The 12051-nt window shown below is 36.3% G+C and overlaps 1 protein-coding gene across 4 annotated transcripts in view; it reads right to left on the bottom strand.

Moving 5' to 3' along the window:
* The window catches only part of thrb (thyroid hormone receptor beta), a 342103-nt gene that overhangs the window by 141472 nt on the left and 188580 nt on the right, over positions 1 to 12051 (bottom strand). For all 4 annotated transcript variants that reach the window (XM_039737545.1, XM_039737544.1, XM_039737547.1 and 1 more), the window contains exon 2: positions 4515 to 4589. The gene's annotated coding sequence lies outside the window, so the exon portion shown is untranslated. The remainder of the gene's footprint in view (positions 1 to 4514; positions 4590 to 12051) is intronic.

The raw sequence follows: 12051 nt of genomic DNA, 5'->3' as shown, positions 1-12051 counted from the left end.
CCAATGCATTTGTTTTGTCTTGCAATTATGGCAACGATGTGTAGTGCAAGTCCTTCACGCTCTAAGCCCAAGCGTGTAAAGACTGTGATGGTCTGTTGTACTGGAATGTTGGTAGCCGCTGTCACCTGCAACCAGCTGGGTAGGGGCATAGAGACTAGCAATCCCATTATCAACTGCAGGCTCAAGGTTAAACGTCAGCTTGTTTCCGCTATGTTCCATTATGCTGAGACCCTTAAGGATATCAAGCAGTGCATGAAGCTGACACTGTTGATGTTTCATTTCAAGCCGATGTATCCTTCACAATTTCCAAAACACTCTGGCAGCCTTGAAGTCCAGAATGTCAGATATGATGTGGAGATCTCACCAGTCCAGGCGTCTTCCAATAGCAGTGACTAAAGGTTTTTTTTTTTGAGATGTTGACACGAAAGCTCAAAGAATTCTAGGAAATGACTATCGAGAAAAAATGTTTTGCATGTTACCGGTTGTACATTATTTAAACGTAACCCCATGAAAGCTGAGGATTTACTGTATTTCATATATGAAACACTTTTTACTGGCTAAATAAGGTGTCATTTTGTTTGACTTCTCACTACATCCATAATGGTTAACACGGTACAACACCCTAGTACTACACATTTGAAACACATAATAATTAAGATAGCAAACCCACAACAACACTGTAGTACATGGCCAGCCGTTCATCCCGGCCAGTACCCCCAGGCCGCCAGATGGAGCCCTCCTTGCAGCATAGAGGTGCCCCGAATGCCAGCAGGGAATTATGGACAATGGACTTGTAATGCACAGCCCTGCTGGATACCATGGGGGCCGACAGGAGTCACTGCAGGGAGGCCCAGAGACTATTTGCCTTACGCCCAGGAAGTACGTCTTAGTCACGTGGACAATGGGAACGATGTGCTTATTGGGTGAAGAAAAGAAGTGTTCCAGGTCACATGGACAGAGAGGGTGAAACGCTTCCGGGTCAAGGACTATAAAGGACTGTGGGAAATCCCAGACGGACGAGCTGAGTTGGGAGGCAGGGTGACTAAGCGTCTGTTAGTTTGGAGGATTGGATTATTGTATTGTATTGTTTATTGAGTATTTGGGAGTGGAGAGTGCTTTGTGCACATTATTATTATAATAAATAATAATTGGACTTTTTATCTGGTGTCTGACGTGTGGTCTGAGGGTACAAGGGTGCGAGAAAAGCCCTAAACTGTCACAACACATAAACACATTATCTATTTCCAAACTGAAACAATATATTAATTTGCATGTGTTATGTACTGTAAGCTGAGTGTTTTCAAACTTACTACTGAAAATGTTTAGATAGTTGAAAACCATTTCTCAATTAAACCTATTTAAGTGGGATTAACTGACTTAAAAGTTCTTCTTACTAGTTGTGAAAACATAAATTAAATTATAAAAATCACAAAATTACTCAACTGTGACTTAGCAGTCCTGATAATATCTTACTGTGGTGACTCTGGCAATTATAGTACCACATTTTTACTTGCTTTGTAATGAACATAGTCAAGTTAAATGAATCTAAAGAACAAATATGAAGTAAAAAGGCACATGTACAGTATTTCGAGTGAAAAGGCAAATTTCCCACATTATTAGTAAAAAAACAAAAACTAGTTGTGTTAACTTGACATGTGTCACTCACCTGGGTATAAAATGGAACAAAAGGTAGGTCTTAATAAAAAAGTAAAGTTGCAACTTTTTTTTTTTAAACATTCAGATATTAGATTACACATCTTTACACTTTGCTTAATTAGTTATTAGACCACCCAGATTGCAGATAGGAATAAAGACAAAGTGATGCTGGTATGTAAGCAAGAGATTGCAGTACAATGTTACAAAGGCTTTTTAACAGTTGCAGAGTATATCCCAGCAGCAATGAGTGTGCAAGGCATGATCCAAATCTGGACAACGTAATGTGGCATGTCAATGCACAAACCAAAATTTACTCATGAACACCCACCCAAACCGTGACTCAGCCAGGATTAACACCCTCAAATTTCTTCATATTATACACATATTTAATTTTGTGTAGCCAAACAACAACAATATTTATCCATCTACAGTATTTACATGGTGATGTAAGACAAAGTGGTCACTGACCCCATCTTGTCAGGCTACAAATGACACACAAGGCCCGTTCACCGGTAAAAGCAGAAGACTTAAAAGAGACACACAAAGCAAGTCCAGTCCTTTCCTCCTGTATTCCACAAGAATTCTATTTAAGTGGTTGAACTGTATAAATATCTGGTCAGCTTTCTTTCCGAGTTTCATTTGATAAAAGGAGTTGCTCTAAGATATGATGATGTATTCAGAAAAAGGGACAAGTAATTTTATAACTGCAAGATGAAACCTTTTAGGTAAAGTAATGCTCCTGCTGGGAGCAAAAAGCCACTTTCTTTGGACCTAGAAGTTACTGTCAGTAGAGCCTTGGAACTGTATGCCATAAATACAGTAAGTTCTAACATGTTGACAGACAATATTGTATTTGTCCTCACTTATCCAAGTTCAAGCTCTGTGCAAGTGACTGAACCCTACCTGGGAGAAAAAAATATATGTCAAGAGAGGAACTTAGTGCCTAAATTCTTATGACAGAAATGGGCATGGTTTGCCTTAGAAAGTGATAGGAAACATGGAATATAACCTAAAAGTGAGCTGAAGCAAACAATACCACATATATCACAAAAGACCATGTTGCAAGAGCAAATGTGCACCTCACCACAAGCACGTTCTACACTCAAACTCAGAGCAAAAAACACGCAGCTCTACACAGTATCAGACATCATCCTTAAAGACCTGGTATTATACAACTCTTTATCTGTACCAAGACAAATTAGCTGAATGTTTACAAGTTACTTATAGTTCTAAGAACCTGCCTTCTCATATTTGATTGTTACAGTGTAACTTGTTCATGATTAACCATGTCAGGTAAAATTTTAGCTTTTACAAGCTTTTAAATAATCTCGATTAAACGCCTCAAGTCACTAGCCCTCTCTCCTTCACTGTTGTGAACATGTTGTCAGAGTGTGAGCATTCACTCTCCATCACTCTTATTTTTGTTCATATAATATTCCTTTTCTAATAATAATCAATGTTTTTGCTACATAACTATGACATTTTTTATGGGTGTTGGCATTTTCAGAATTTGCTGCATGACAGCAGCCATATTATTTATGGCAAAAACATGCATTACCAGCCTCACGGGTGTGGTATGTGATATTATGCAGGTGTAGCTTGACATCATAGCTCTTCACTATACAGTACAAGCAAATTGGTGTCATGGCAGCTCCAATGGCTGAGCTTTTCAATTAACATTGAAAAAACTAGGAAGAATCACTCAGGATTTAATGGAAGGAATAAAAGACAGAGTTAGGACCTTTTTGCTCTGCATATCAACTTTGAATTTCTCAAGTCAGAAATACATTTTCTAACTATATTTATTGTTGTTCAACTTTGGCCTAGCATCTGAGTACGATTTTGTATCACTTCTTAAGTTTAGTTTTTCCCCTTTTAGAGTAAAATATATCTTGCATTTTTGGTACACATTTTTAGCAAAACACAAAATGAAAAACGTTTATGAAATCAAGAACATTTAGAAAAGAAATAAATACATTGTAACTGCAAGCCTCTTATGTGTTATAGGTTTGTCTGTCTAGTCTGTCTTGTGCTCCATCTCTTATTTCAACATATAAACACTTCAATCATATTTCTATAATCCTTGTATACCACTTGTTTTATACCAGTGGTTCTTAATTTTTTTTGAGTCACAGACTCCTTTAAGAATCCAATGAAAGCTACGAACCTCCTTCCCCAGAAATATTCACATAGACACAATTTTGCATGCAATAAATATAATGTACTTTATTTATCGAGATTTTACTGTCTTATACATATATCACATACAGAGTATTATTAAACTTTAAACTAAACAATCTAAAAAACACTCATTTTTTATGCAAAAAGTATTGGCCACTCATTATAATAATGAAATACAATCATCTTGTGCAAATTAAAACAGAACTACTACTAATACATTTTCTGCTATCATTACTACTACCACTATTGATACAGTACATCTACTCTGAATCAACAGTACTGGGCTGTATAGTGAATATAAATGTTAATTTAAATCTCACAGACCCCCTGAAACCCATCCTCAGGTTAAGAACCCCTGCTTTATACTCTTTCTGAAAACAAGTGTGCTTCAGTTGCCTTGATACTAAGTTAGGGGGCCAAGAAAGTTCATCTACAGGAAACAGTAAAGAAAACAAATGGTCTACAAAACATGTCTACATAATTACTTGCAATGCCAAAAGCAAATCAGATAATTAATTAATTGGCTGATTAACACGAATCAGTCCATTTCTCTTCTATTCTCCCAAACAGTGGAGTGACACATCAACTGACTCCAGAAACAAAAATTAAAAAAACACCAAACAAGAAAATGTGTGATTCTGAAGCATCGATGGGCATTTATTAAATCTTCAGCTTACCTGTATATCATTCACTATGGATCTGGATGTCATATCTGAAGCAATCCATGTATATTTTTATTTTGTCCACTTGCTCTACAAGCAAAAAAGGAGAAAATTACACACTTCTTGCATTTAAATCAGTACCAAAATACAAATGTAATAGAATACAATTCAGGTAGCTTCTATTTGAAAAATTGGGAAACAGTAGACAGGTATTTTCATAATTTTGTTAAAATAAAGGATTTTTTAGGGGTGTATTTTTATTAGGTACTTCTATTGAAACAATACATTGTTATTAAATGTTATAAATTGTGTGGGATGATCTGTTTATTTTAGGTCTATTCACAATGTTCTGTTCTATTCAAGATTACAAGAAATGTCCTTGTAGAAAAAAAATCAGTCATGTAAAGGATGCGTCATGGAGTCTTATGCCAAATCATTCTAAAGACCTTCATAAAGATAAAGAAGGATCTACCTTCACCTTTCTTATCAACAGTTAAAATTAGTAACTTCAAAAATATGCTTATGCAGAGATAATATGTATAGGCTATCATTATACTGAAATGGATTTTTTTACTGGGGGTCACTTTTGTTCCTCTTATTTTTTTTAAGCACCAGCGGTCACGGAGTATATCCTGTACATTAATAATGAATCAACTCAGTCGCTGTGATGCCCATTCCAAACAGCACTCAGACACGGTCTCTACCTTACTTACCACTGGGCTGTGACCCTCTTGTTGTGTTTGGGGGCAAGCCAAACCTCAGTACTGACATAACAAGCAAGATACTGTGTCTAGCTGGATTTTGTCAATCACCGTTTACATCTGCTGTTGTGTACTTTAAGTTACATCTATTTTACATGAACTGCATTGTACACATAAATTTATTAAAATAAACATTAAAATACAGTAGCTAATGACTTATTTACACTAATGTAACACATTAAGATTTTTCTGTACCTCTCTGAGACATTAAAATGCTTTGGGTGCAGGCTAAATTAACTGGTAACCCTACACTAGCCTGGTATGAATGTCTACCCTAAGATGACTTGGCATTCAGACTGGAGTATTTTGCTCCTGGGAAAGGCTTAGTAACCCACAGCCCTTAAGTTTGAAAATAGATGGATAGACAGACGCATTTAGGAATATTTTATGCCAATAATGATAATTCTCCACCTCTTTTCCCATCATACAATAAATATAAGAGCTGTTTTCTTAAATTATGTGAAACTCAAAAAAGTCAACACTTAAACCAATTGCCCTGACTGTCAGCTTGAGGCAAAGAAAGTAAGTTAAATCCAAATTTAATTTGATTTTAATTGTTAATTCCTTTAATGATAACAAATTTAATTTTGCATTTACAAAGCACTGGCATTCTGGGAAAGATACTTTCTTGTACACAACACTGTCTGGATAGTCTCTACTTTCCTCATGGTCCCAGATTGTATTAGCATTATAATGAATGAATGGTGTCAGCAATCTGCAGCTCTACGTTACAGATGGTGTCACACACTGCAACCTGCCGAGTCTTTTATAGGAACAGTTTCAATGATACACTGGGGTGAACAGGACTGTGGTAACATAGTTAATGATGTAGTTCTGCTTTCTCCCACAGCTCCAAGGGCCTACTGCTATAAGGAGATGTCTAAAGACAGTGACATCACACCTCTAACTCCTCCCATTCCGGTCTGACCAGCACCATCATCACAGGAAGTCATTTTCACTTGGCCTTCTAATTGTGGCAGTCATATCACTGCAGTGAAACTGTCCTATTTGACTTGTTATCTTGGGTGGGACCATTTATTTTCACACATTGTATTTCATTTTACAATAGACAGCTGTATTTTAATTGTATGTACATTCCTGGAAAGCAAATGTTTACAGACTCTGTAGCACGTACTTGCAAATATATCTTCTTCACTATGTTTCCATTGTGAAAACTCTTGCTGATACTGGAAGGTAAAGCTCAAACCACCACAATTATACTAACCTTATTTTTTTCGTAAGGTCCATTTGCAGTTTGTATTATAATTAAAAAATTCTGCATATGGAGTATTTCTGAAACAAAAGTGACTATGGTGTTTTGCTGCAACTGGAGTTGCAGAGTGGGTGGAATATACACTTCTCAAGGTATACAAAAAGAAAAACCTCTATCTGAGAAAAAATTGGCTTTTCACACAGGCCATAGTCTAAGATCAGAATTATAAATTAATGGCCTCTGGGCTCGTGCAAGTTCTTCTGACTCTAAGCCATACATTTTTTCATTACTTTATATTGAAATTATGATGAATATAAGAAGGGCATCCCTTCAAAATCAATGGGCACAGATAACTTCAAAATGACATCAAAAGGGTCTAGTGGTCACACACCCTCAGCCCACCAGCCCATCTGCACACATGTCCCCAACCAGAGCACATGTTCACTGTTCTTCTCTGAAGAAGAAATACACTGTTCCACCACGTCTATATTGTCTGTTGATTCATCAATAGGCATGTGTGCCCAGTGGGACTAACAGCATGTGTCAGCTGATTTTGGATACTCTCTGCCAAGACATGACATGCAGCAGATGTAGCTGACAGAGGTGCCTGTTTCACAGATTCAATAATATTATCTACTGACTGGTCACTAAACTAACAAGCTTGATAAAATGCACTATTTTCATATTTCTGCATCAGTGAAGGCTTTATTGTGCTTAGCCAGTATTCATGTAGTCAGGAGGGAACACTTGTTGTGTTAATGAAGACCTGAGGATTTTCCTATTGTGATCTTAAATCATTTAAAGACAGCCATCTCAAGTATTGAGATGGGCCCAGGTTTGGATTGGTGTCATCATGGAATAAGTGTTGCAGGATTTTTGCAATGAGGAATTAAGAGACAGGGGGCATTGATAATTTAATAAAATAGCTATCTAATTGGCTTGCATACTTGTTGTTAATACCTTCAGTGCCTTCAGGTGTCTTAATAGCATGTTTGTCAACATCACTGCCCATGTCCTTTCCTTCTTTACTCCTGGTTTTGACAATGTAGTTTGCAAAAGGCCATTTAAGTGCCATATATGCATCATCCTTTTTCTGGTTCCTTTTTCTTTTCTCATATCCACCATGGTAATTTATCCCTATCTCTGTTTGTACTCTAATTTTTTCAACTGGCTACTTTTTTTTTCAAGCAAGTTTAGTAATGCTGCATTTCACAATAACTTTTAACTTGCAAATGATCACATAGTTAGTATGGAATATACTGTATGTGCCTCCAGTTTCAAGTAACACATTTACCATACTTTCCCATTAATTTTAAATTTCATTGTCAGTTTTGTGTGTCGCTTTGTTAAAATTTTTAAACATGTGCCTGTAAATATCATATATTTATATAAATATGCTGGCAGAGTATCATCCAAACAATACTTTTCTCTTGAGAGAATTTGGCCAACTGTTATGGTACAGCCAGGGTTGTTGGCCTTATTGTTTACTAAGTGCTTCTGTTGTTTTGTTAGTTTATAATGGATAATTTGTTATTAATATTTTCTTATTAATTCTGTTTGTTTTCATTTTGCTCTTTTAATATTATGATTTGTCTTTGAAATTGTATTGCTTAATAATTTTGCCGCATATATACTTTAATATTGTGAAGCCTAAGGGCGCACAGAGCCACCTTAACGCGCAGATGCAGGAGGCACACGCTTTTATTTTTTATTTTTGCATCATGGAAAATGCCTTCACCTGTTTCCTACCAGTACAACACAGTTCACTAAGCACAGCACAACACTCTTCCTCTTCTTTTTCTTTTCTTCTCCACTCCTCCCGGCAAGCTTTGTCTCCCTCCTGCCGACTCTGGCTCCCAGAGTAGTTGCTGCTGGCTCCTTTTACTGGGCTGCATCAAAGTCCAACTCCCATGGACCCCTGCGTGAATCCTAGGCACTGCTGCAACCAAGCGCTCCGGGGGAGGTAATGCTCTGGATATGCGCCCTCCCCTAGTCCTACCTGCATGGAGGCATCCCAGCTTTTTGTTATCAGCTTGACTCTTTTATGTGGTGCTCAAAGAGGTCTGGTCATCTAACATTGGCATTGCGTCTTGGTTTTTGGATCCCTACTTTTGATTAATGATTTTTTCATGATTGATATTTCTGGTTTTGGCACATGGTCTACTGTTAAGGTATTAGTTTGCCAATTCATGGACTTATTTGCTAAATAAACTTGTTATTCTTCTGTTTTTTTTAAATACATCTTGACATATTCAAGAAATGTGCATGCTTTTTTGTTTGGCAGGAAAGTTTTTATGTTTTTTCTCTCTCTTCTTTGTATATTTGAAACATTTAAACCCTGAGCTCCATTTTGTACCTATATATGCTGGAAAACATACCTTTTGTGTTTGGGGTCAAGCCTGTTTCTGTGGCCCAAATCTACTGGAGTACTGGTGTGGCTTTCATTAATTTTTGATATTGCAGAATTCTCAACACTGTTGCTAACCTTGTCAGGGATGTGGTTGATCTAAAAATGAACTGCTACTTGAGGAATTGTGTGGCGTCACAGGGGTCATTTCATGGCTAGTTCAATAGAATTGACATTTTGGTATGACAGGCCTTTTAGCACTAGTGCAAATCCTAAAGTCTAATTTTACGAGGTGACAGAGCTACCATAAAATACCATCTTAACTTAAAATCCCATTTTACCTTGAACATCCTCTCCACATTTGTAGGAGATAGTGCTGTATCTCCATGTGCGCTAAGGATATCAGGCGATGGCTAAGTGTCTGTTTTATATATCTTTTCAATTCTTCAGTTCAGTGTGTTTCCTCAGAAAGGTGCAATTTAAGCATCTTAAATTTTAAACAAATTAAAAAAAATTCTCTATACTGCAAATAGGTACTGTTTAACACAGAACATTCATTACATATTTGATGAGTGACAATGAAAAGAGTATAAAAATTAATACTCTGTTTTCCATAATTAAACATTAATTAATAATACAATTGCAGTTCTAGTAGCTTCTCTTTATATTATCACTAATCCCTCCTTGGTGGTATTATAGGCTTCTTAATCTGCTTCCCCAAGGACAACATGCATGTAAATGCAACATTAAAAGTACTGGCTAAATTACTTTTATAAAATTAATGGGAATATTAACATAAAAATAAATTAAACTTATAGTATTTAAAACAGGTCTGTAAGGTGTCACAGTGGACCAAGGTTCTTTTTTGAACATTCTACATATGTCTGTATGAATTTTCTTACAGCTAGTATGAATTCCAAAGGCACTAATAAAATTCACTTGCAAGTCATTTCATTGCCAAAGATTTGAATAATTGGTTTAATTAGAAGGTCAGCCTCTCTCCCATGTCTACTCATGACCCCCACCCCACTAAAATGTATTATTGCATAATACATTAAACGAAGATAACCTCAGTGGCAGTTAATAGAACCACACAAAAAGACAGATTCTACAAGTCCTTTGTAAAAGAGTCTGAAATGGAGGTACTTCCAATAATTAATTGATTAATAAGCTTCAACACTCGGTGTTTTCCTTCCACTGCTTTATCCCCTTCTTGCAGCAGCCACCTTTAATATATAAAACGTCTGCGGATATTGACCTGTGGTGCTGGAACAGCTAGATGTTAAAAGCAGCTGAGACTGATCAAGCAATGACTCCATCCATCTGATTATTCTAATAAACAGTATTAATAATAAAAAGCATTTATTCTGATTTTTATAGTTTCTTCATATTTCTGCTTGTGTTTTTGGCATTACAGTTTCTGGATCACATATTAGTGTTTGCCTTTATTTTGCCTTGGCTAATTTCTGTACTTTTATATTTGTAAAAATAATTATCAATAAGCTGCTGCTGGAATATGTGAATTTCCCCTTGGGATTAATAAAGTATCTATCTATCTATCTATCTATCAATATCTTGATTTACAAAGATACTTTAGCATACTTATGTCATCAAGCCAGAGGCTTTACTGTTCATCTCTGTTATAAGGTACTTTTATTGCATTTTGAAGTTCTAAAACCAGCTCCACATCTTAAGCTTGTACAGGCCAAATCCTGTCTGTGTTGGTTGAAGGCTGGCTGCCCGGAGTGAGCCTACATCTGGACAGATCCTGGCTTGCTTTCTGGGACTTTGAGGAGGCCTCACGCCATTTTTTGTCATGTTCCTCCTTCACATAACAAAATAAACTTAGTGTTCCCCATCAAGCTAGCCTCTGTATATTATGAATGTTGCAGGACAGCAGAAATATTCAAAGAATAACCCACACAAGACCCAGATGTCAATATCACGCCCTAACCCTTTGACTTTCCTTTACATTATCATTTCAGTTTTGGGTTGTAAGAACGTAAACGTTCGAGACCTTGAACTTGCCAGCCAGGCTGCAGAACAGTACAATTATTGGTTTAATGACTAAGCTGGGGAAATGCGGTTCAGTAAGCTAAGCAAGAATGGTCTGCACCAGTTTTAGTAACAAATGGTAGCCTCCTGAATGGAATGTGTGTACAAATTAGTAATGCATTATGAATATAAATAAAAGGTCCTAAAATAATATCCTTCATGTTGTAATCAGTCATGGTTATCAGATTGTGCAACACAGGTGATTATAACGTAGTTACTCAACCACTTTCCTAATGCCTATGCAACACAACAAAAGAGAAAGCAAGAGAACATGCAAGTTTTAAGGCCTTGTGCAGGTGAAGGCTTCTTTCTCATAACCTAAGGGAAGAGAAGGCAGCAGAAGGGAGGTGACAGCAAACACAATATTAAAACAAGACAATTAAAATCTGTAGTTTGGATGTTAAATATTTGTTATCTTAAATGTCATTATAATATATCTTTACAAAAACAACAAAACATGCACTGTTTATAAAAAGACTCACAAAGGTTTGATTTCAAGAATGCTAAAGAAAATTTATAAAAAAAAATGTACCTGGTGAAAAGTAAAAGTACTAAACAGATATAATGGTGAAATGTGGCAACATAGTTTGTACCATGGTAGTTTGTCATATGTCATAGTGCTCCTAATGTGAGCATATTTCCAGCAAAGGAAATTATTTTTTGTATTTTTTTTGTATTCAATATTTCTGAATCATTTGTAACCATGAAACTACTAATGCAGACCATGGCCTAAGAAAATATATTTTTGTTTTTTCTAATTCATGACCAGTTGAAGGACCTTGCATTTCCTGGGTGTATTTGTATAATGGTTTACAGTACAAAAGCAAATATTTATGTGTTTTTTAAATGTTGACCCTTTTGTCATTGCTGGCTGAAATGCTTATGTTACATCTGCCATCTACACACCTCTCTGTTAATTTCTCATGAGTCAAAAATTTGTTCTTTTCGTGTATGATTGGATTCTAAAATTGTGGTAACTCCTTCCTGGGTTAGAACCATGAATATTACTTCTGGTATTTGCTGATTTTGTATGGTGCAATCCTACATCAATAAACTTAACGGTTTGTTGAATATATGAATCAATGGACCACAGAAAGCATCTACAGTGAGGGAGGATTGTGGGGCATTGGGGTTCACAGATATCACCACATGTCTCCATATTCTTAAAGGAATAGA

The sequence above is a fragment of the Polypterus senegalus genome, chromosome 15 (genome assembly GCF_016835505.1).
Source record: "Polypterus senegalus isolate Bchr_013 chromosome 15, ASM1683550v1, whole genome shotgun sequence".
NCBI classification, from domain to species: Eukaryota; Metazoa; Chordata; class Cladistia; order Polypteriformes; family Polypteridae; genus Polypterus; species Polypterus senegalus.
This window is presented reverse-complemented; position numbering and strand designations above follow the sequence as displayed.